This window comes from Amblyraja radiata, chromosome 13 (assembly GCF_010909765.2).
Source record: "Amblyraja radiata isolate CabotCenter1 chromosome 13, sAmbRad1.1.pri, whole genome shotgun sequence".
NCBI lineage: Eukaryota > Metazoa > Chordata > Chondrichthyes > Rajiformes > Rajidae > Amblyraja > Amblyraja radiata.
Genome location: NC_045968.1, coordinates 3,730,660 through 3,757,235, shown reverse-complemented (window position 1 = coordinate 3,757,235; position 26,576 = coordinate 3,730,660). Strand labels below are relative to the sequence as shown.

Sequence of the window (26,576 nt, the reverse complement as noted above, 5' to 3'; positions counted from 1 at the left end):
ATTGAAGATAGACACAAAATGCTGGAGTAACTCAGCGGGACAGGCAGCATCTCTGGAGTGAAGGAATGGGTGACGTCTCGGGTCAAGACCCTTCTTTGTCTCTTTGCTAATGTCTTGTTCACAGGCTGATGAATATTAATTTATGCCGAGATGGGAATTGTGTATTTCCATACTCCACAACATTAGTATCGTGGGATCGTTCAGAGAGACATCTGGCATTAATCATCGGTCTCTGTGTGGAGGTGTAATGAGATCCCAACGACATCTTGGAGGGGGGGAAAATGCAACATCCCCACTGTTTTCTGGGCATCCTGGAGGCCTGAGTACTCAAAGTGACACCTGGTGCCCATGCATCTGTAGCATGCTGAGATCCTAAGCAATTAGCAGGAGAGTCACAGAGACAGACGTACAGCACAGAAATAGGCCATTCGGCCCATTTCATCCATGCTTAGTTTAGTTTATTGTTATGTGTAACGAGGTACAGTGAAAAGCTTTACGTTGCGTAATAACTAGTCAGCAGAAAGACTACACATGAGACGGAGGAGAGAGAGAAGGGGGGGAGGGAGCGGGGGGGGAGAGAGAGAGAAATGGTGGAGGGGAGAGAGGGGGAGAGAGAAGGGGGAGAGAGAGAAGGGGGAGAGAGAGAGAGAGAGAGAGAGAGGGAGAGAGGGGGGGGGGAGAGAGGGGGGGTGAGAGAGGAGGGGGAGAAAGAGAAGGGAGAGAGAGAAGGGAGAGAGAGAGGGGGGAGAGAGAAGGGGGAGAGAGAGAAGGGGGAATGGGAAGTGGAGAGAGAAAGAGAGAAGGGGGAGAGGGAGAGGAGGGGGAGAGAGAGAGGAGGGGGAGAGAAAGAGAGAAGGGGAGAAAGGGGAGGGGAGAAAGGGGAGGGGGAGAGAGAAGGGAGAGAGAGAGGGGGAGAGAGGGAGAAGAGGGGAGAGAGAAGTGTACAGATAAATGATAAAGGGAATGGCGTTCAGTGCAATGTAAAGCCCGATTAAAGCTAATCCAGGGGTCTCCCAAAAGGTAGATAGTAGCTCAGGACTGCTCGCTAGTTGTTGACAGGATGGTTCAGTTGCCTGATACCAGCAGGGATAAAATTGTTCCTGAATCGGGAGGTGTGCATTTTTACACTTCTGGTCTGATGGAAGAGGGGAGAAGAGTGAGTGACGGGGTTGAGACTCATCCTTGATTATGCTGGTGGCCTTGCCGAGGCAGCGTGAAGTGTAAATAGAGTCGACGGAAGGGACTCTAAACCTTTCCTATCCACGTACCTGTCCAAGTGTCTTTTAAATGCAGTTATAGTACCTGCCCAAACTACCTCTTCTGCAGCTTGTTTCATATACCCACCATCCTCTTAGTGGGAAAAGTTGCCCCTATGTTGTTATTAAAGTTATAAAATCTTGCCACTCTTACCTTAAAGCACAACCTTGCAAACAACCAAGTCCCACCCTGTCAGCTGCTGCCATATCTGTGGAAAAGTCTCAGATTCACACATTGGTTTCATCACTTGCCTGAAAAGCAGGCCAGAAACTAGTAGGTAGATAAAAGTGCTGGAGAAACTCAGCGGGTGAGGCAGCATCTGTGGAGCAAAGGAAATGGGCAACGTTTCGGGCCGAAACCCTACTTCAGACTGAAGGGAAGTCAGAAACTAGTATTCCTTGGTCTCAAAGAATTGCTTAAAAAGGGGATTCACAGATTAAGTAGCAACAAGCTGTTAAAATATATATATATATTTCTTCTTGAGGGATGTTGTTTATATGTAAAGTAATGGCCCGTGCTACTTTATAGTCCGAGAGAGACTTTTACTTGGACATCATTACAGTAACAATAGTAAGGGACAAGGAAGATGTAAGTAAATGTTATTTATATAGCATGTTTAAATCAACTCGCGTTGAAACCAAAGTGCTTTACATAGAAGAAATAATTAGGTTTCCGTACATCCATAGAAAAATTAAAAAACAGAAAAATGACACAACACATTGTAGTATTCAACATGAACGTCCCCCCACAACAGAATAAAAAATTTCCACTGCGGGGAAAGGCACTAGAGAGTTGAGTCCTCTTCCTCTGTGATCACCCGAGGTCGGGGCCTATTTGTGGCCTCAGCAGCCAGTCCGATGTTTTCAGGCCCTCTTGCCGGATGATGGAACTCCGGCGTCGGGAGAAACACTCCTCATCGGCTTGGAAATGTCTGGAACGGCCATTTGATGTCCCACTAACATTGACCAGTCCTTCTAGATTATTACTTTATCCACAAGTAAAGCTGGATCTGTTCCAGGCTTATGTTGGGGAAACCACAATGTGACAGCAGGATTTTATTTAAGCAAATGGTGATGATGTTGCTCTGAGAATTGGTGCAGTGGACGGCTTGGGGAATGGTTTTCCAAAGCTTCCATCCTGGTGGCCACACCTAATGTGAAGTAATGTTTGTGTGAGATGGTGTGGTTTTACATAGTCTCTGTTCAACTCAATCTTTCTGTAGTTTCTACAATAAATCTTCCATTATCATGGTTAAGCAACAACCTACATACTGGTGTCCCATTGATAAATGTGGAAATAATCTATTAATTCATAGCTACATAGAGTCCTACAGCACTAAAACAGGCCCTTTGGCCCAACTTGCCCTGCCTACATGATGTCCCATCTGCTCAAGGTGCACCTGCCCACGTTTGGACCATATCCTTGTAACCCTTTCCTGTACATGTACCTGCCTCAACCACCACCTCCGGCAGCTCGTTCCATTGACCCACCAGCCTCTGTGGGGAAAATGTTACCCCTCGTGTCCATATTATATTTTTCCCTCTGCTTATGTATTTGTGTAAAGCAAATGTACTTTTGTAAATCAACTATACAAAAATCCTTCAACAGTTAAAACTCAAACAGTCACGGTTGGCATATAAAGAAGTTAGAATTAGTACTTATTTGATATTCAATGTAGTAATAAGGAACTGCAGATGCTGGTTTAAACCGAAGATAGACATGAAATGCTGGAGTAACTCAGCGGGTCAGACAGCATCTCTGGAGAAAAGGAATAGGTGATGTTTTAGGTTGAGACACTTCTTCAGACCTTCTTCTGAAGAAGGGTCTCTACCCGAAACGTCGCCTTTCCTTTTCTTCAGAGACGATGTCTGACCCGCTGAGTTATGCCCCTGTCCCACTTAGGAAACCTGAACGGAAACCTCTGGAGACTTTGCGCCCCACCCAAGGTTTCTGTGCAGTTCCCAGAGGTTTTTGTCAGTCTCCCTACCTGCTTCCACTACCTGCAACCTCCGGGGGCAATACTCCAGCATTTTGTGTCTGTACTCAATGTAGGTTCTTTTTACAAATTCAGTACCTGTTTCAAGTTAAAGTATCTTCTCCCCTTGCTACTGTGCAAAATAATTTATAAACTCAAAGTCATTCTTGCCAATAGGAAAATCATTGAACTGGAAAATGAGTGCTAGATTAACTCTGTTGATGGCTAATCTTAAGGATAGAATTCCAGTGAGCAGATCTATTTAATTTATCTTCTATTACATTACTTCTTAACGGAGGATAATGTTCAATTCAGGATTTTGATGCAAGTATAAATCACTGAATTATTTTGAGTTACTGCTCCGTGTTCTGTTTTATACAAGAACCTGGGCTATATTTAATCTGTCACATTGTATTGGAAATTGGAGATGTTCTGCCTGGGTAAAGGGCATTTTCTCAACAATACTTCTTCTTTACCCAATTAATTTTGCCACAACTATCTTTCTTCGTGCCATAACCTACAATTGCTCCTTTGCAGAAAATAAACTCAAGTTGGTTGGTATGCTGATTTAATGCTAACTGAAATTAATCCACATATCCATTATATGAATGACAAATTTTGTAGGAAGAATGTCTTAATTTTAGGGTGGGTTCCCTTGCTCCTTAGCTAAAATGAGCCTTCATGGTCAGGTCAAGAACCCTGCATTTACAACAACTGGGACTCGAAAATGGTGCCAACTGGCGACTCTGTATACTATCTCTGTGTACTAGTGCTATGCACTTGTACTATATCTGAGAACTAAGATGTATCTAAGTGCTATACAAAACTGGACCCAGACACAAAATTAATAATACTTGGAATATCAGAACAAAGCTTAACACTCACAACAAACCAAAGAAATTTCCTCAATTACAGTATAATAACCGGAAAAAAATTAATATTAACATTTTGGAAAGGCCCTACAACCCCCACAATTAAAATGTGGATTACGGAAATGTCGGAGACCCTATACTTAGAAAGAATTAGACTTGTCTTAATGGACAAACAAGATCTTTTCCATAAAATTTGGGCTCCATTCATTAACTATCTGAAGGGATAGATTGGCACAGCACGAGGACCCAGCTGAAACTTGAACTCAGGAACAGATGAAAAACTATACTTTATAACTTACGAACCTATCTCCATTGATGTATTACATGTAACCCATTCCACCTCCCTTGTTTTTCTGTTGTGTTTTTTTTTGCTTTCTTTTTTATTTGTAACTTTCTACCCTCTCTTTTTCCCTCTTTCTATAAAAAATAAAAATACTAGAAGCAGAAGTAATTGATAATGGAAAATGTTAATAATGTATGACTGATGTATATGAAAAGTTTTTTTACTATAATATGTAACTACATTTTATAATATGTCTACTTCTAATAAATTAAAAAAAAAAAAAAAAAAAGATGTATCTAAGTGCTTATGTAGTGATACTTGTACTAGACTGTATACACACATTAATTTCACTGTATCCTCAGTACATGTGACAAATAAAATATACATACCATATCCCCCCCCCCCCCCCCCCCCCACCCACCCCTCCCACTACCAAGAATAACATAGGGACAAAATAAGTTATTTTAAGGTATTTTCAAAAAAATGCTTTGATAGTTGTTCATAAAATTAAACTTCGTAATTCTATCTTAAACAACTCCTCCAATCTCCCATCATCGCCATCAATGTCATTGATCCCATCCAAGTTGACGTTCCTTACTGCATTAAACACTCTTAACGGGCCTGTCCCACGGGCGACCTAGTCCGCGAGTTCTGGCGAGTTTGCCCTCGACTCATACTCGCAGCCTGGTCGACACGAGGTCGTAGGAGGTCTTCGTAATTCACCTTCATGCTCGAGAGTGGTCTCCGCGTACTCGAGGCCTCAGCTAGGTCGTGGCGGTTTTTTCAATATGTTAAAAAATGCCCGCGAGTTTGAAAAAAGGTCACCATGGAAAAATAATCAATACTTTTTTTACTCGTAGGTTTAGTCGTAGTAGGTCAGCATGTTAGTCGTAGGTAATCGAGGGCAGTCAAAGGTAGTCGTAGATAGTCTTCATCATAGTCGAAGAGAGGTCGAAGGAGATCAGAGGTCGTCTTCACTCTCCACTATTCGGTGTCCAATTTTCCCGAAGCTAGTTGTAGCTAGTCTTCAACATAGTCGAAGGAGGTCTTCAACGTCATTTTTTCAAACTCTTCTAAAGTCGCCAATTAGGTCGTCCAAGTGGGACAGCCCCTTTATTGTCACTGATATCCTTAGCTGGTATCGCTTTCACTAAAGTGCCGCAGTAGTTTGCAGAGATGTTAGCAGGACCATCCCCAGCTGCTTTTTTGATTGGTATAGGGATAGAAAATATACAAGCCTTTTGAAAGCCACCTTTTCCCCCCTAATTTACCAAGTTTGGATGGACAACTAAAACTCACAGTGATAAAGCAATGCTTTCCATTTTTCCAGTCAGTATGTGACATGAATCTAATTCATTTTCAGCTGAAATGATACAACTGATCCTTACAATGAAGTTTCTACACATGAAAGCTTCTCAAAATAAAGTTTAGTTTTGACTAATGAATTATTCGTGGCTGCCATTAATAGCAGTTTAATTTATTTTGCTTAGTGATGTAGCATGGCAACAGGCCATTCGGCCCACCGAGTCCACACCGACCTGTTCACATTAGTTCTGTGTTAAACCATTTTCGCATCCACTCCCTACACAGTGGGGGCAATTTGCAGAAACCAATTAACCTACAAACCAGACATCTTTTGGATGTGGGAGGGAATTGGAGTTCCTGGAGGAAACCTACGCGGTCACAGGGAGAAGGTGCAAACTCCACATAAACAGCATTTGAGGTCAGGATTGAACCAAGGTCTCTGGCGTTATAACTCAAATGATAAATATCTTTGGCAAAGCCAGTTATTTATCACTTGCTTCACTGCACTGTCCATAAAAGGCAATTTTTAGTTTAGTTTGAGATGCATCGTGGAAACAGTTCTTTCGGCCCACAGAGTCGGTGCTGATCAGCAATCACTCGTATGCTAGTTCTATCCTACACACTAGGGACAATTTATAGAAGCCAATTAACCTACAAACATGCACATCGTTGGAATGTGGGAGAAAACCAGAGCGCTGAGAAAACCCACGCGGTCACAGGGAGAACGTACAAACTCTGTACCCGGAGTCAGGATCGAACCCGGGTCTCTGGCTCCGTGAGGCAGCAACATTACCGCTGTGCCATTGTGCTGCCCAACAAAGAATATTTGTATATTTCTACATAAAAGACAACCCAACACACATTGCAGACGTGTTAGCAGCCGGGTCGACATCCCTGTACTTCCCTGCAAGGAAGGGCTTGAAGTGGATGCACGTTCAGAATGCTGATGAGAGTCAGGGTGTCTGAAAACCAAAAGCAGATCACATGTTTGGTCTCTTGGGACCAATACTGTAGAAAGAGGGAAAACAAAGCAAGCCAGGTGTTGTTTTTAATGTTGCCATTAAATTGAACATTAGTATTCAAGCTGTGACTCTTTCTTTGAAAGCTGTGTAGGTGAAGGCCTCAAAGGAGGCACGCCTATTACCAGCCTTGTTTTCTTTCAGCTAAAATCTTCTTTGATATTTTGCTCGAATGCTGTGTGCTGTGTTTTGTTGCCAGTGGCAGCCTGCTGTCTGAAGATTCTTTCAAAATCTAACTGATAACTGTGTTTACACATTTTAAAGGGTTGCTTCTTCTAGGCGATAGTTGTATGCTTTTCTGCAAGACTTCCCACTCGTCCAAATGACATCCTGATGGCCATAGGTGTACTCAACTGATTGAACGTTAAGTGAGCATACATGTAGATTGGTTCATGCCTAGTTAATTTTTTTAAAGGATATTCTGCTTCCAGTTTCTTTTGGGTCGAGAATTCTATTGATTTTAATTTTGATTATTTGTCCCCTGATCAAGTTGGTTTCCAATATGATTAGTTAAAGACTATTTGAATGAAGCTATTGGTTTTGCCATTTGGCCAGTAGCTGTAGCAGGTGCATAAGGAAGATGAAGCTGAGTGTTGGGTACTGTATCTGCACAATCTGATCTCTGCAAATGTAGATGAGTATCTGAAAATTGCACAATTTCATTGAGGCAGTGCAGCGTAGGTTTACAAGGTTAATTCCTGGGATGGCGGGACTGTCATACACTGAGAGAATGGAGCAGCTGGGCTTGTACACTCTGGCGTTTAGAAGGATGAGAGGATATCTCATTGAAACATGTAGGATTGTTAAGGGCTTGGACACGCTAGAGGCAGGAAACATGTTCCCGATGTTGGGGGAGACCAGAACCAGGGGCCACAGTTTAAGAATAAGGAGTAAGCCATTTAGAACGGAGACGATGAAACACTTTTTCTTACAGAAAGTGGTGAGCCTGTGGAATTCTCTGCCTCAGAGGGCGGTGGAGGCAGGTTCTCTGGATGCTTTCAAGAGAGAGCTAAATAGGGCTCTTAAAAATAGCGGAGTCAGGGGATATGGGGAGAAGGCAGGAACGGGGTACTGATTGGGGATGATCAGCCATGATCACATTGAATGGCAGTGCTGGCTCGAAGGGCCAAATGACCTACTCCTGCACCTATTGTTTATTGTCTATTGCATGGGATAAGATGGGAGTAGGCTGCATGTACAAAAATTCCTCCTTGGAACTTATTTCTGTGAGGTTTGTCTTGTGCTTTACCTGTTCATAAAGGTTCTAATTAGTCTTAAAACAAGATCTTCTGTTGTATCACCATGAATGAAATTCTACAGAAATATTAGATCTTCACTTGTAATGAACTAACATGCAAAGAAGGAACTGCAAATGCTGGTTTACACCGAAGATAGACACAAAGGTGGGTGAACTTAGAGCCTGGATTGACACCTGGAAGTATGATGTTGTGGCGATCAGTGAAACATGGTTGCAGGAGGGCTGTGATTGGAAACTAAATATTCCAGGATTTCGTTGCTTCAGGTGTGATAGAATTGGAGGGGCAAGAGGTGGAGGTGTTGCATTGCTTATCAGGGAAGATATTACAGCAGTGCTTTGCAGGATATATTAGAGGGCTCGTCTAGGGAGGCTATTTGGGTGGAACTGAGAAATGGGAAAGGGGTAGCAACACTTATAGGGGTGTATTATAGACCGCCAAAAGGGGAGCGAGAATTGGAAGAGCAAATATGTAAGGAGATTGCAGATATTAGTAGTAAGCACAAGGTAGTGATTGTGGGAGATTTCAATTTTCCACACATAGACTGGGAAACACATTCTGTAAATGGGCTGGATGGGTTGGAGTTTGTAAAATGTGTGCAGGATAGTTTTTTGCCGCAATACATAGAAGTACCTACTAGAGAAGGGGCAGTGCTGGACCTCCTGTTAGGAAATGAGACGGGTCAGGTGGCAGAGGTATGCGTTGGGGAACAGTTCTGGACCAGTGATCACAATACCATTAGTTTCAATATAATTATGGAGAGGGTCAGAACTGGACCTAGGGTTGAGATTTTTGATTGGAGAAAGGCTAACTTTGAGGAGATGCGAAAGGATTTAAAAGGAGTAAATTGGGACAGTTTGTTTTATGGAAAGATGTGGAAGAGAAATGGAGTACATTTAAAGGTGACATTTTAAGAGTACAGAATCTTTATGTCCCTGTTCGGTTGAAAGGAAATAGTAAAAATTGGAAAGAGCCATGGTTTTCAAGGGAAATTGGACACGGTTCGGAAAAAGAGAGAGATCTACAATAATTATAGGCAGCATGGAGTAAATGAGGTGCTTGAGGAGTATAAAGAATGTAAAAAGAATCTTAAGAAATAAATTAGAAAAGCTAAAAGAAGATATGAGGTTGCTTTGGCAAGTAAGGTGAAAGTAAATCCAAAGGGTTTCTACAGCTATATTAATAGCAAAAGGATAACGAGGGATAAAATTGGTCCATTAGAGAGTCAGAGTGGCAGCTATCTGCAGAGCCAAAAGAGACGGGGGAGATATTGAACAATTTCTTTTCTTCGGTATTCACCAAGGAGAAGGATATTGAATTATGTGAGGTAAGGGAAACAAGTAGAGTAGCTATGGAAACTATGAGATTCAAAGAAGAGGAAGTACTGACACTTTTGAGAAATATAAAAGTGGATAAGTCTCCTGGTCCGGACAGGATATTCCCTAGGACATTGAGGGAAGTGTAGAAATAGCCGGGGCTATGACAGAAATATTTCAAATGTTATTAGAAACGGGAATAGTGCCGGAGGATTGGCGTACTGCGCATGTTGTTCCATTGTTTAAAAAGGGGTCTAAGAGTAAACCTAGCAATTATAGACCTGTTAGTTTGACATCAGTGGTGGGCAAATTAATGGAAAGGATACTTAAAGATAATATATATAAGCATCTGGATAAACAGGGTCTGATTAGGAACAGTCAACATGGATTTGTACCTGGAAGGTCATGTTTGACTAATCTTCTTGAATTTTTTGAAGAGGGTACTCGGGAAATTGATGAGGGTAAAGCAGTGGATGTTGTATATATGGACTTCAGTAAGGCCTTTGACAAGGTTCCTCATAGAAAGTTGGTTAAGAAGGTTCAATGGTTGGGTATTAATGGTGGAGTATCAAGATGGATTCAACAGTGGCTGAATGGGAGATGCTAGAGAGTAATGGTGGATGGTTGTTTGTCAGGTTGGAGGCCAGTGACTAGTGGGGTGCCACAGGGATCTGTGTTGGGTCCACTGTTGTTTGTCATGTACATCAATGATCTGGATGATGGTGTGGTAAATTGGATTAGTAAGTATGCAGATGATACTAAGATAGGTGGGCTTGTGGATAATGAAGTAGATTTTCAAAGTCTACAGAGAGATTTATGCCAGTTGGAAGTGGGCTGAAAGATGGCAGATGGAGTTTAATGCTGATAAGTGTGAGGTGCTACATCTTGGCAGGACAAATCAAAATAGGACGTACATGGTAAATGGTAGGGAATTGAAGAATGCAGGTGAACAGAGGGATCTGGGAATAACTGTACACAGTTCCCTGAAAGTGGAATCTCATGTAGATAGGCTGGTAAAGAAAGCTTTTGGTGTGCTGGCCTTTATAAATCAGAGCATTGAGTATAGAAGTTGGGATGTAATTTTAAAATTGTACAAGGCATTGGTGAGGCCAATTCTGGAGTATGGTGTACAATTTTGGTCGCCTAATTATAGGAAGGATGTCAACAAAATAGAGAGAATACAGAGGAGATTTACTAGAATGTTGCCTGGGTTTCAGCAACTAAGTTACAGAGAAAGGTTGAACAAGTTAGGGCTTTATTCTTTGGAGCACAGAAGGTTAAGGGGGGACTTGATAGAGGTCTTTAAAATGATGAGAGGGATAGACAGAGTTGACGTGGATAAGCTTTTCCCACTGAGAGTAGGGAAGATTCAAACAAGAGGACATGACTTGAGAATTAAGGGACAGAAGTTTAGGGGTAACATGAGGGGGAACTTCTTTACTCAGAGAGTGGTGGCTGTGTGGAATGAGCTTCCAGTGAAGGTGGTGGAGGCAGGTTCGTTTTTATCATTTAATAATAAATTGGATAGTTATATGGACGGGAAAGGAATGGAGGGTTATGGTCTGAGCGCAGGTATATGGGACTAGGGGAGAATACGTGTTCGGCACGGACTAGAAGGGTCGAGATGGCCTGTTTCCGTGCTGTAATTGTTATATGGTTAAATTGTTGGAGTAACTCAGCGGGTCAGGCAGCATCTCTGGAGAAAAGGAATAGTTGACGTTTTGGGTGTAGACCCTTCTTCAGGCTGAGAGTCAGGGGAGAGGGGAGACTCGAGGAATGTAAAGGTACAAAGAACAAATGAATGGAAGGTACAACAAGAACAAATCAAAGCCAGCAATGATGATCTAGGAAAGGTGTACCTCGGTACACGTGCCAATAAACTAAATTTCTCAGCATTTTATCGCAATAGACCTCATGAACTAAAATTATATTCATAGGTTTAAAGATACTGATCAATATTCTTTATATGGCAAATATATATGTTTGCATTATAATTTACTTCTGACTATACATGTTCTTCCCAATGCTCTGGTATCTAAGATACCACACTTGACATCACTTTCCAGGCCCCTACTAGTTTTTTCCACAGAGAGTGGTGGTGTTCTGGAACGCATTGCCAGTGGTGGTGGTAGAGGCAGATACGGTAGTGGCATTTAAGAGGCTTTTAGATGGAAGTGCATAGAGGGAATAGAGGAACATGGATCATGTCCAGGCAGATGAGATCAGTTTAACTCGGCATCATGTTTGGCACATTCAGTGTGGGCCGGAGTGCTTGTTCCTGTGGTGCACACTTTATATTCAATCAATCAGTTTTATTCGTCACTTGCACATAAAGTGCAAGTGAAATGAATTTGCCAGCAGCGGTACAATGAAAAAATAACACACAAAAACACAATAAAAATTTAACACAAACATCCACCATAGCATTCATTACTGGCAAAATTGGCCAGTCCTCCTCCATTTTCCCCCGCGGTCGGGACCTCAACCCTTCGCCGCCGCCGCCGCTGCGGGCGTCCAGATGTGTAGACGACAGATGGCACAATGGGCTAAGTGTTCGGCTGGCAACCGGAAGGTAGCTTGTTCGAATCCCGCTTGGAGTGCATACTGTCGTTGTGTCCTTGGGCAAGACACTTCACCCACCTTTGCCTGTGTGTGTCCTTGGGCAAGACACTTCACCCACCTTTGCCTGTGTGTGTCCTTGGGCAAGACACTTCACCCACCTTTGCCTGTGTGTGTGGATGTAATTATGTGAAGCACTTTGGGGTCAATGCAAGTTGACTAAAAATGTGCTATATAAATAAAGACATTTAATTTAAAATTATAGACAAGGTAAAGTCCAGGTAAGTCCAAAGTCCAGAGTTGGTGGCTCCCCACCGGAGACTGCAGCTTCAGGTTAGTGTCGGCTGCAGGCCGGCGGTCGAAGATCTAAAGTCCCCGCCGCGCTGCAGCCGGATATATTCTATGCATACCACGTGTCAGAACAACATTTCTTAAATATCAACATACAAACCATATTGTACTGCTTTCGTATATCGAGGTATTGAGATTGTATTTATAATTTTAATATTTGTTAAGTCTTTGTTCCTTTTGTACCTGGCAAACAAAACTATCCATAATCACCAAACTGAATTTGTTTTGTTCATTAATTCATAAGTTCATTAGTGATAGGAGCAGAATTTGGCCTATATAATCTTGGTTGATCCATCTTTCCCTCTTAACCCCATTTTCCTGCCTTCTCCCCACATCCCCTGACACCCGTACTAATCAAGAATCTATCTATCTCTGCCTTAAAAATATCCATTGACTTTGCCTCCACCGCCGTCTGTGGTAATAAATTCCACAGATTCACCGCTCTTATTGAAACTTGTATCTTGGTCACCTCAGGTTTAATCTTTAATTCTACTCCACTTTTATGAAAATTGTGTTCCACAACTTGCTCTTTTTCTTTTATCTATTTCTGAAACTTTTTACATCCAGATCAATGTGCCTCTATTCAATTCCCCTCCCCTCCCCTCCCCCTCCCCACGTTCCTAGTTGGTTTCCATTTTTACTAGGCCGCTCCTGTTATTTTGGCCATGGCCTACAAACTGAGGACTTGGCCATTATCACTCTGCTGTTTATGGGTGTTGCTGTGCAGACATTAGCTGCTCCATCTCCTTCCAGGGTTCAGTGCTAACATGGTAGTATTTAATTAGCTGTAAAGTATTTTTAAATAGTCTGTGAAAGAAACAAAGTATATCTTTATTGGACCCTTCTTTTCCTGTACACAACTTATTACACTATATCCAGTAACCCCTGTATTCCCCCAACCCCCACCCCAGGCATCGTACTAGTTCCACTGTTCGCATCCCTGTTTCCCTTCGTTATCACCTCGTCCCCAGCCAACAGTGACCCATTGTGGGCTCCACCCTTCCTTGGTCTATTGCCGGCCCTTCTCCTAACTCCAGTTCCTCACCCCTCATCCCCACCTCTTGCACTTTGAATCAGAAAGTATTCCGGTTCCGACCCGAAACGTCACCTATCCATTTTCTGCAGAGGGGCTGCCTGATCCGCGCGCGGAGTTACTCCAGTGCTTTGTGTCTATCCTTCCGTTTGGCTTGTGATGAATTTCCGGCTTCAGGTTAATTTTATTCTATGGAGTGCTGCTGAGTTCTATTTTTTTGATGACATTGATTGGAAGTTGGTGTTTGTCGCCTGTTCTCGAGTAAGACCGTGCGTGACATGTAGTCGACAGCGTTTGCGATGGTACGGAGGTGGGTGGGTTACACTTATGGTGGCTCAAAGGCTTCCTCCACGCAGGTGGTGGAGATGCAGGGATACAGGAGCAGCAGTGTTTAGTTTAGAGATACAGCGCGGAAACAGGCCCTTCGGCCCACCGCGTCCACACTGACCGGCATTCCCCACCCATTAGCATTACCCTACACACACTAGGGACAAATTACATGTACACCAAGCCAATTAACCTACAAACCTGTACGTCTTTGGAGTGTGGGAGGGAACCGAAGTTCTCGGAGAAAACCCACGCAGATCACAGGGAGAACGTACAAACTCCATGCAGACAAACACCCATAGTCGGGTTTGCAGTGTTGTACTTTCGGTGGCGCTGGTGCCAGCTGCCTCCACCTACAACCCGGTATCTTTTTGTTTTTTTTGTTTATTTAGTTATGTAAAAGTATGTTTTTTTGTGGGTTTTTTGTGTTTTGATGTGGGGGAAGAGGGTACGGTGCGGGGGATACCGTCCTTCAGCCGCTTCCTGGTGAGGACGCGACTATTATTCGAGTCGCGTCCTCGCCCCCCCCCAGCGGCCTACCTACTGGATTAGCGTGGCCTTTCCTGCCGGGATCGACCAGAGCATCAGCAGCGGCGGGACAGCGCTGATACATCGCGGGGCTGGCGATGCCTTACCGGGGATCGCCGTCTGGAGCCCGGAGTGCTGGACCTGCGGCACCGACATCATGGAGCTGCGGTTTGCGGGCTCCCAACGCGGGCGGCGCTGATGGACAGCGCAGGGTCCTGAGACTCCGCCCGGCTCGGCCTGCGGACTCGGGAGCTGCGGACTCGGGAGCTGCGGACTCGGGAGCTGCGGACTCGGGAGCTGCGGACTCGGGAGCTGCGGACTCCGGCTGCGGGAGGCGGCTGATCGGGAGGTCCGGGCCGCTGAGGAGGAGGATGTTCACCGTCGGGGTTCGGCGTCGGCGTTCCACCAGCCCGGCGTGAGGGCCTGAACATCGGGCCACCCGGGGCGGCGACTGCGGGTGCTAGGAAGACCTCGAACACGAGTGAACATCTGGGAAGAACGGAGGGGAGGCTGGCTGGACTATGGTGCCTTCCTCACCTTGGTGCCACTGTGTTATGTTGTGTCGTGGACTTTCAGTGTTTGTGCTTTTTTTTTAAATTCTATTTTATTTTTAATATGTTTTATTATTTATTATTATTTTTTATTTTTTATTTTTATGATACTGCCTGTAAGGGAAATTCATTTCGTTGTCTCTAACTGAGACAATGACAATAAATTTGAATACAATACAATACAATACAATTGATCCCGGGTCTCTGGCGCTGTAAGGCAGTAAGGTCTACCTCTACGCCACTGTGCCACCAGTGGTTCTTGATTTTCCTTTCCACGTGGCTTCCTCCACTCACCTCCCTCATATGAACCAGCACTACTCTTGATGCAGGTACATCAAACAGGGTGATCCAATGGGTGGCAGGGTGGCGCAGTGGTAGGGTTGTTGCCCTACAACACCAGAGGCATGGGTTCGATCCTGACTAGGGGGGGTGCTCTCTGTACAGAGTTTGTACCTTCTCCCTGTGACCGTGTGGGTTTTCTCTTGGTGCTCTGGTTCATAACAAGAGGATTTCAGTATAGGAGTAAAGAGGTTCTTCTGCAGTTGTATAGGGCTCTGGTGAGACCACAATCAAGTAAGATCAAATAGAACAAGTTGCCCTACAACTTTAGGCTGTGCACGCCATACGCAAGATGAAGAAGTGTGTAGTTTGATGATTTTAAAAAATGAATTGAATCCATTTTAAAATAAGGCTATAACGTAACAAAATATGGAAAAAGTGAAGAGATCTGAATATTTTCTGAATGCACTGTATATTCCTGGATATCTGTTCTTATAGCTTGTGCACAATTGTTCATACTGCAGTTCCCCGTTTCTACTTCCACACCATTCTTCTCTGCATTACATTTTATCTGTCACTTCTCTGCCCATTTTTCAGTAAAACTATTGATTTTAGACTTTTGTTATTTCCCCACAGTGCGGAAGTCGGCCTTGACACTGAGGCCCTTTTAAAAAGCACCTCTTGGTATGGTTATCTTTACCTCATTTTGTTTCGGTCATGGAAGGTTTACCTCTTAAAGCTGGCCTTGATTCTTCTGACCCCATCATTTCTTGTTGCTGGTGGGAATCATCCATTGACGATGTGTTTACAGTTAACTCACAAAAGTAAAAGCCATAATTCAACCGATCATGATCGGTGGTCAATAGGCCAATTTGTGATGTAAACAGTGTGCACATGCCAGCATCTGCGGTTTCTACAAGTCAGCCTTGAGCTAGGTGTTTAAGAAGGAACTGCAGATGCTGGAAAATCGAAGGTACACAAAAATGCTGGTGAAACTCAGCGGGTGCAGCAGCATCTATGGAGCGAAGGAAATAGGCAACGTTTCGGGACGAAACGTTGCCTATTTCCTTCGCTCCATAGATGCTGCTGCAGCCGCTGAGTTTCACCAGCATTTTTGTGTACCTTTGAGCTAGGTGTTCCTGTTTCATCTGAAATACTGCAATGGTCAATGGTATTTTATTGTCACATGTACCTCAGTACAGTGAAATTGTTTTTTTTAAATATTTAAATGACATTTCTACTATACATTAGACAACGGGCCGCGGCTATGGACTGGGCGAGGTCCGGGTCGGGGGTCGGATGGAGGAGCCGGGCCATGCGGGTGGGTGCCAGGGTGGGCGGAGAGTCGGACGGAGCTGTGGGGGGATGGCGGGACTGTCAGATGCTGAGAGAATGGAGCAGCTGGGCTTGTACACTCTGGAGTTTAGAAGGATGAGAGGGCATCTCATTGAAAGATTGCTAAGGGCTTGGACACGCTAGAGGCAGGAAACATGTTCCCGATGTTGGGGGAATCCGAAACCAGGGGCCACACACAGTTTAAGAATAAGGAGTAAGCCATTTAGAACGGTGATGAGGAAACACTTTTTCTCACAGAGAGTGGTGAGTCTGTTGAATTCTCTGCCTCAGAGGGCGGTGGAGGCAGGTTCTCTGGATGCTTTCAAGAGAGAGCTGGATAGGGCTCTTAAAAATAGCGGAGTCAGGGGATATGGGGAGAAGGCAGGAACGGGGTACTGATTGGGGATGATCAGCCATGATCACATTGAATGGCGGTGCTGGCTCGCAGGGCCGAATGGCCTCCTCCTGCACCTATTGTTTATTGTCTATTGTGTATTGAAGCTCGTGTCTGGGGCCTAGGTCGGCCCCACGGAGGCGTGAAGTGGGGCGGCGGCGATACCTTGCGGGTCGACCCACGGTTGATCAGAGCGTGGAGGACCGCTGCGAGAGAGGTTGGGGGGAAAACAATGAACAATTGAGGAGGATAGGAGAACAAAGAACGATGGGGACCTGGTGTGGGTGAACCGCTGTGGGGGGAGGGGGGGAATACAGAATAAAAGGAGGAGCCGGCGTGCTTTGTAACTTTGTCAGCGCTGGAGGTGAGCATTTAGAAACATAGAAACATAGGAAATAGGTGCAGGAGGAGGCCATTCGGCCCTTCGAGCCAGCACCGCCATTCATTGTGATTCATTCATGGCTGATCATCCCCTATCAATAACCCGTGCCTGCCCTCTCCCCATATCCCTTGACAATAAAGGGATATGGGGAGCATTTGTCCAGTATTTTGTGCCTATCTTTGGAATAATCTTTCATGGTTATAATTTGCCTCTGCGTTTATTTTAGATTATCACCTAAATGCTCAGCAGGTTAAAATGCAGTTTAGCCTGTAAAATAATCAATGTTTCTAAATGTTATCAGATAATAACGTTAGCTATTTTTAGCAGGTTTAAAGGGTTGCCCAGAGTGTTAACTGATGGTGACAAGAGTATGTAATCTTCTTGTTGGAAGAAAAGTAAATACCACCTTCTGTGACAATTGCTATGCTTATTTCTAGTGAACTGCTGAAGTATTTGCGACCCTAATAAATTGCATTACTGTAATCACCCATTCCCAGTGTTTTAAACTGTGGTCTCCTTGCTCCTTGCTCCTTGCCTGGCAGGAAGCCTGCTGAATTACCCTACCTTGTGAGACCTCTTGTAATCCAATGTTGCCAGATTAAAAGATTCATTTATTGTGACAAACGAAGTGGCATTACAAACTAACTTGTCCTGATTTTTTAAATATTAACTCACCACCCATACTTTGTCAGGGTTGTTTTCCCCATGCAGTTTGTCCTTGGATAAAATAAATCAGGCAAACTTTCCAATAAGTTCCTTCGCTCCATAGATGCTGCTGCATCCGCTGAGTTTCCCCAGCAATTTTGTGTACCTTCGATATTCCAGCATCTGCAGTTCCCTTTTGAAAACTTTCCAATAAGTTGGATTTCTCCTGCCAAATTGAGTGACGATTCTGGCAAGCATAGTAAGTGAATATCATGTTCATATGTGTTCATAAGTGATAGGAGCAGAATTAGGCCGTTCGGCCCATCAAGTCTACTCCGTCATTCAGTCATGGCTGATCTATCTTTTTCTCCAAACCCCATTCTCCTGCCTTCTCCCCATAATCTCTGACACCCGTACTAATAAAGAATCTATCTATCTCTGTCTTAAAAATATCAATTGACTTGGCCTCCACAGCCGTCTGTGGCAAAGAATTCCAATTCATTGTTTTTTTGAGAAGAAGGTATGAAAAAAGCTAAACGGAAAGCTACACTACACCTCCGGAGAAAATAAATGCTTCCACGGACACCTGAAGGCCAAAGACCAGCAGGAAAACAGTGATCTAAAGAACAAGCGGTAGATGGAAAGAGACACAATGCATGCAGCAACTCACCAGTAACTGTGATATCATAGATTCTTCAGCAATGCCAAGCCCATCAATTGCCCAAGAAGCCATCAACCGAGAGTAAGAATGGGAATGTACTTGAGGATTGCACAGTAGCACAGCTGTAGAGTTGATGCCTTATATCACCAGAGACCTGGGCTCAATCCTGACTATGAGTGCTGGCTGTCTAGACCTTGTACCTTCTACCCGGGGGCTCCGGTGTCATAAGATCATATGTAATACGAGTGTCCAGAGATTGTTAAGGGCTTGGACACACTAGAGGCAGGAAACATGTTCCCGATGTTGGGGGAGTCCAGAACCAGGGGCCACAGTTTAAGAGTTGTGAGTCTGGGGAATTCTCTGCCTCAGTGGAGGCAGGTGGAGGCAGGTTCTCTGGATGCTTTCAAGAGAGAGCTAGATAGGGCTCTTAAAAATAGCAGAGTCATTTTCATAGACATAGAAATGAGGTGCAGGAGTAGGCCATTCAGCCCTTTGAGCCAGCACCGCCATTCAATTTTGATCATGGCTGATCATCCAGTACCCCGGTCTGGCTTTTCCCCCATATCCCTTGATTCCCTTAGCCCTAAGAGCTAAATCTAACTCTCTCTTGAAGTTTATTGATTTTGATCTTGAGCCATTAACTCCATGTACATCATTGCTGCAGACTGTGTCTTGCAGAGCAAACCCCAGATCCCAATTTTAAATCCTTTATCCACGGTGCATAACTCAGCTTCAGTGATTATTGATTATCTCATCCAGTTTCTTGTCCCTGTGATGTCACTAAAGTCATTATCCATACCTTTCCCTTCCAGACTTGATGGACTAGAAAATTGTTCACACTAACTACACCAAAAATAAGTGCTGTGTTATTGGAAATCATATATAATAACCATATAACCATATAACAATTACAGCACGGAAACAGGCCATCTCGACCCTTCTAGTCCGTGCCGAACACATAATCTCCCCTAGTCCCATATACCTGCGCTCAGACCATAACCCTCCATTCCTTTCCCATCCATATAACTATCCAATTTATTTTTAAATGATAAATACGAACCTGCCTCCACCACCTTCACTGGAAGCTCATTCCACACAGCTACCACTCTCTGAGTAAAGAAGTTCCCCCTCATGTTACCCCTAAACTTCAGTCCCTTAATTCTCAAGTCATGTCCCCTTGTTTGAATCTTCCCTACTCTCAGTGGGAAAAGCTTTTCCACGTCAACTCTGTCTATCCCTCTCATCCCTCAAATCCGCTGACCAGGACAGAATTCTTGGTTTGTTAGCCCCCCCCCCCCCCCCCCCCCCCCCCATGTGAAAATTTGTTTCCCAGTTTGTTTTTGGCAGGATTTTCATTCTCTTTTGTACTTCAAAAATGACCACAACAATGGTGAGCATAGAACAGCTCTGCACAGGAAGGGCCCCCCTTGGCGCACAATATTTGTGCCAAACATGATGCCAAGTTAAACTGATCTCATCTGCATGTACATTGTACATGATCCTATTCCCTGCACTTCCATGTGCCTATCCAAAAACCTCTTGAACACCAATATCGTATCTGCCTCCACCGCCACCATTGGCAATGTGTTCCAGCCACTCACCACTCTATGTGCGGAAACAATTATTTTTTATGCTTGACCCGCACATCTCCATAAAATTCCCCCCCACTCATCTTCCACTCCCACGCATATTCATATTTTACATCTTTCATTGAGCTTTCCTTGTTTTGTTGCCATAGTTCTCAATTTGCTTTGTTTGTTAAACATGCCTCTTGTGAACATTTATGCTTGAAGAGTCGAGCAGGAATACAAATTGTTTTTTCTTCAATGTTGACGTAGCTATCAATTTCTCATTCCCTTCAAAGGTATACGACCTGAGGCCACGTTTCAAACTTTGTGTTCTGGCAGCTTATTTTGGAGACCAGTTTGTTAGCCACCTCCCTCCCTCCCTCCACCCACCCGAACTTGACAAGTCTCCATTACACAAACTAAACTTTGGTTTCTCATTGTTTAAGAAGGAACTGCAGATGCTGGAAAATCGAAGGTAGACAAAAATGCTGGAGAAACTCAGCGGGTGCAGCAGCATCTATGGAGCGAAGGAAATAGGCAACGTTTCGGGCCGAATCCCAAGGAAATAGACAACGTTTCGGCCCGAAACGTTGCCTATTTCCTTCGCTCCATAGATGCTGCTGCACCCGCTGAGTTTCTCCAGCGAAGGAAATAGGCAATTTTTCTGGCCAAAACCAACTGAAATAGGCAACGTTTCGGGCCGAAACCCTTGGGTTTCGGGCCGAAACGTTGCCTATTTCCTTCGCTCCATAGATGCTGCTGCACCCGCTGAGTTTCTCCAGCATTTTTGTGTGCCTTTGGTTTCTCATTGTAGTGCAATGATCTCCCATCTTGATTTTAATGCTAGACCTGCTGTCGGACTGCAGACAGACACAAAATGCTGGAGTAACTCAGCGGGACAGGCAGCATCTCTGAAGAGAAGAAATGGGTGACATTTCGAAGAGATACTCCTAGACCTTTAAAAACATCACCCATTCCTTCTCTCCAGAGATGCTGCCTGTCTGATGAGTTATAGCCCTGTCCTACGCTACGAATTCATTCCAAGAGCTCTACCGAGTTTAAAAAAAAAATCAAACTCGTGGTAAGCACGGAGAATGAACGTAGCGGGTACGTCGGAGCTCAGGGACGTCTCTTAGCGCTAACGGCAGGTACTCGGGAAGACTCGCTAACGGCAGGTAAGCACGGGCAGACACGTGAAGATTTTTTCAACACGATGTCCACGAGAGCCCCGAGTACCGACGAGCGGCCATTACCGTAAATCTCCGAGTTCGAATCAGGGCAAACTCGGGAGAGCTCTTGGAATGAACTCGTACCGTGGGACAGACAGGGGTTTCACTCCAGCATTTTGTGTCTATTGTAGGAGCTCACATTTTTCCTTTTTCCTCTGTTCTCACTAACTGGTGAGTCTATTGATTGTCAGAGATTATCATGTGTTTTGTTTAGTTTTCATGAAAGTCATGCTCCGCTTGAGGGAGTTTAAATAGTGGAGAATGTAATGATTTTCATTGTCAGACACCCACTCCTTTATCAAACCTATTGCGATCTTGACGAGAGCCAATTATGTTGACTTGGTAGGTTATGGCATGTAATAAATTGTTGAGCTTCGATCCTTTTGTATAGCGTCATAGTCATACTGCATGGAAACATGGACCTTCAGCCCAACTTGTCCATGCCGACCAAGATGCCCCATCTAATCTGCTCCCATTGATTGTAGACTTTAGGAGAGCCCCCCATCCCCTCACCCCACTCACCATCAACAACACCACAGTCACACCTGTGGAGTCTTTTAAGTTCCTGGGAACCATCATCTCCAAGGACCTTAAGTGGGGGGGGGGGGGGGGGGGGGGGGGGGCGCTGGCGCTACCATCGACTCCACAGTCAAAAAGGCACATGAGAGGTTGTACTTCCTGCGGCAGCTGAGGAAGCACAATCTTCCACAGGCAATGATGGTCCAATTCTACACGGCCATCGTAGAGTCTGTCCTCACCCTCTCCATCATGGTCTGGTTTGGCTCAGCCACCAAGCACGACACCTGGAGGCTGCAGCGAATCGTCCGATCAGCTTAGAAGGTCATTGGCTGCAACCTTCCCTCCATTGACGAACTGTACACTGCAAGGGCCAGGAAGCGAGCGGGCAAGATCATCTCTGACCCCTCTCACCCTGGCCACAAACTCTTTGAATCACTTCCCTCTGGAAGGCGACTCCGGACTGTCAAAGCTGCCACAGCCAGACATAAAAACAGTTTTAATCCACGAGTAGTTGCTCTACTCAATAACCAAAAATCTGTAGCCTCCTTGGGCTCTGGTATTTTATTTAATTCACTTGTTTAATCAATAATGTTTTATTATTAATGTTTAATGTTTTATGTGTCATTCCTAACTGTCACTGTATGTCATGTTGTCACTTGTGGGCAGAGTACCAAGGCAAATTCCTTGTATGTGAATACAGCCAATAAACTTATTAATTTCCCCGTGTTTGGCCCATGTCATACTGAACCTTTGCTATCCAAGTACCAATCCAAATGTATTTTAAATGTTGTTTTTGTACCTATCTGAGAACCTTCTAGCTAATATCTTTTAAAAAATTGATATATATGAAGCTGACCCCTGACTATCAGTCTGAAGGAGGGTCTCAACCTGAAATGTCACCCATTCCTGTTCTTCAGATCTGCTGCCTGACCCGCTGAGTTACTCCAGCTTTTTGTGTCTATCTTCAAAAGACAATAAAGACTGTTGGGAAAACTATTGACTTGTCCACTGTCAAAATGTGATTGTGTGGAAATAACTGGAATTTGGTTACACACAAAACAATACTATTTGCTAGCAGATTGGGAAATATTATTTTTATTCATTTCACATTTTTCAATAATTGTTGACCTAATTTGCTGCAGGAAGTGGTTGAGTAGCAGGAAGTGGTTGAGTGGCAGGAAGTGGTTGAGTGGCAGGAAGTGGTTGAGTGGCAGGAAGTGGTACAATTTAAAGGACACTTGGACAGATACATGGACAGGAAAGATTTGGAGGTATCTTGGCCAGGTGCAGGGAAGTAGGACTAAGTAAGCAAGGCAACTTGGATATCATGGATATGTTGGGCTGAAGGGCCTGATTCCATGTTGTATGATTCTAGGACTCTATGACCCTCTGTATTGTTGTGGAGTACTGATTATACAAAAAAATCAGCTCTTGTCACCTAACACCTAAACACTTTTTCACACAGAGAGTGGTGAGTCTGTGGAATTCTCTGCCTCAGAGGGTGGTGGAGGCAGGTTCTCTGGATGCTTTCAAGAGAGAGCTAGGTAGGGCTCTTAAAAATAGTGGAATCAGGGGATTTGGGGAGAAGGCAGGAACGGGGTACTGATTGGGGATGATCAGCCATGATCACATTGAATGACGGTGCTGGCTCGAAGGGCCAAATGGCCTACTCCTGCACCTATTGTCTATTGTCAGAGGACATAGATTTAAGATGTGGGAGGAAAGATTTAATGTGAACCTGTGGGGCAGCTTTTTCACACAAGAGGCCGGTGGGTATATGGAATGAGTTGCCAGAGGAGGTAGTTGAGGCGGGTATTATAACAATATTTAAAAAACAATTGGAGGAACAGCACCTCATATGTCGCTTGTGTAGTTTACACCCCACCGGTATGAACATTGACTTCTCCAATTTCAGGTAGTCCTAGCTTACTCCTTTCTTCCCCTCCCCTTCCCAGCTCCCCCACAGCCTACTGTCTCCGCCTCTTCATTTTTTTCCCGGCCCCCCCCCCCCCCCCCCCCGACATCAGTCTAAAGAAGGTCTCGACCCAAACATCACCTATTCCTTCGCTCCATAGATGCTGCTTCACCCGCTGAGCTTCTCCAGCTTTTTTGTCTACCTTTAAAAGACATTTGTACAGTTGAATAGAGCGGAAAGGTTTAGAGGAGCAAGGGCCGAATGTGAGCAAATGGGACAAGCGTAGGTGGGGCATCTTGGTTGGCATGAACAAGCTGGGCTGCAGGGCCGGTTTCTGCTGTATGCCTCTAAATATCATTCCAAAAATGTCAATGTATGCCTTGGTTTTTTTTAAATTCCTGTTAATGTTTCTGCTAAGTGGCCTGGGGCATATTGCTCCCTTAAAAGCATTATAGGAATGTCAGTAGTTTTGGCCACTTAGGAGGTATAGCCCTCGAATGGTTAAAACAGCTAATGGGTGTGTGGAGAATTGGTTATTGATATTTTAAACAGTACCAAAGTGAGAGGTTGCCAAGACTAAGTACGAAATTAGCAATGCAACTTCTCCAGAGTGAGCTCGAGTTTAAAAAAAAAATGGGATCCTCTGGAGTACTTAATTACACTTAAAAATCATGTCCATAGTTAAGAGGGATTCGATGTGTGGAGTGCAATTTTCACCATTCAGGAGTAGGTGCTTCCGCTCCTGACATTCACAGTTTGTATTGAAGTCACTCTTGCAGCATGTGTAAAAACATAACGGAAATCACCGCATTTGAAACGGCAACTAATGTCCAAAATTGTGGGTGGTTTTTTAAGAAAGAATTCATACGTGTTTAGACAATAGACAATAGGTGCAGGAGTAGGCCATTCGGCCCTTCGAGCCAGCACCGCATGTTTGTTTCGGTGGTGGTGGTATTTGGAAAGATCCTTTGGTGGCTTAATTTGTTTTGCAGTTGGATAATGTAATTGATTCTGACCTCTGCATATCTATCACTCGTTAATTTGTGCTTTATAAAGTAGTTAGTGTTAATGGTTACGGCCATAAATTGCCAGGGTGACCACTTTGATGGTTTTTAAGGATTCTGTACTGCATTTGGTTTCAAGATCACATCACGTGAAAACAGCACTGTGAGGGATATGAGGTTTGAAACACAATTGAATGTGTTTGAGGGGTGTCCATTCTCAATATTGGAGGAATGGTGTTCCACTACACAATTACATGACACAACTACACTACACTACACTACACAAATCGCACAGTCTTGTACTGAGGTGAGGGAATCAAGACCAGATGACGGACACAAAATGAAGGGTTTCGGCCCGAAACGTCGCCTATTTCCTTCGTTCCATAGATGCTGCCGCACTCGCTGAGTTTCTCCAGCACTTTTGCCAACCTTCGATTTTCCAACATCTGCAGTTCCTTCTTGAACACAAAATGCTGGAGTAACTCAGGCAGCATCTCTGGAGAGAAGGAATGGGTGATGTTTCGGGTCGAGACCCTTCTTCAGTCTTCAAGAAGAAAATTTCTACACTTCCTTATAAATGTCTGCTTTGATATGTCGTTTTCACACCTGACCCTTCCATATCTTGAGGCTCCCTCTCTCCTGACTCTCAGTCTGAAGAAGGGTCCCAACCTGAACGTTACGTGACCCATCCTTTTTCCCCATAAATGCTGCCGGAACTGCTGAGTTACTCCAGCACTTTGTGTCTATCTTTGGTATAAACCAGCATCTGCAGTTGCTTGTTTCTACAATCTAAGTACCCTTGTTTGTTGAGACAATGTCTATTTCACTGAATTTAAGGGATTGTTAAGGGCTTGGACATGCTAGAGGCAGGAAACATGTTCCTGATGTTGGGGGAGTCCAGAACCAGGGGCCACAGTTTAAGAATAAGGAGTAAGCCATTTAGAACGGAGACGAGGAAACACTTTTTCTCACAATGAGTTGTGAGTCTGTGGAATTCTCTGCCTCAGAGGGCGGTGGAAGCAGGTTCTCTGGATGCTTTCAAGAGAGAGCTAGATAGGGCTCCTAAAAATAGCGGAATCAGGGGATATGGGGAGAAGGCAGGAACGGGGTACTGATTGGGGATGATCAGCCATGATCACATTGAATGGCGGTGCTGGCTCGAAGGGCCGAATGGCCTACTCCTGCACCTATTGTCTATTGTCTATTTATCCAGCAGGTAATAGCAGATTGTTCCCCTGGTACCGGCAAAAGCTGGGGGGTGATTTAATGGGGGATTTCACAATCATGAAAGGACAAAGCTCATTGTGGAACCTCAGTAACCAGGCGACAGAACAAAAATAATCGGAGGTGGAATGGGGATTTTTGTGTGACTTTGTATTCGGAAACTTGATCCCTCTCCCTCTTTCAACCTATGCCTCTACTTTTGACTTTAGGACTCTCCTTAAAACCTCTCTCTTTGACCAAGCTTGTTTGGTTTCCTTGCCTGATATCTCCCTATGTAAGCTAGTCAGAAATTATGTTTGAGGCGGTCCTTTAGAAAACCTTTGCTAAAATGGGTTGCACAACTTATTTTGTCTGTGTTTTTCTTCCCAGCTGTTATCAGGGCAACTGAACCATTCTATCAACAACTAGAGAGGGTTCCCGAGCTATTATCGGAGACGCTCGGAATGTCTTTAATCAGACTTTACTGGACTTTATCTTGCACTAAACGTTATTCCCTTTATCGTGTATGTGTACACTGTGGATGGCTCGATTTAAATCATGTATAGTATTTCTGCTGACTGGTTAGCTGCTGCTTTACAGTGGCAGGGACCTGGGTTCAATCCTGACAACGGGTGCTGTCCGTACGGAGTTTGTACTTTCTCCCCGTGACCTGTGTGGGTTTTCTCCGAGTGACAATAGACAATAAACAATAGGTGCAGGAGTAGGCCATTCGGCCCTTCGAGCCGGCACCGCCATTCAATGTGGTCATGGCTGATCATCCACAATCAGTACCCCGTTCCTGCCTTCTCC

General features: G+C 44.3%; 1 protein-coding gene across 3 annotated transcripts in view; it reads left to right on the top strand.

The window, feature by feature from the left end:
• spsb4 (splA/ryanodine receptor domain and SOCS box containing 4) overlaps positions 1-26,576 on the top strand; it is a 191,457-nt gene that overhangs the window by 44,129 nt on the left and 120,752 nt on the right. Inside the window, exon 1 of one of the 3 annotated variants that reach the window (XM_033031104.1) lies at positions 17,906-17,926. The exons of the other annotated variants lie outside the window; for them this stretch is intronic. The gene's annotated coding sequence lies outside the window, so the exon portion shown is untranslated. Of the gene's footprint in view, positions 1-17,905; positions 17,927-26,576 lie in introns of those variants that run through there. 3 annotated transcript variants of the gene reach the window in all.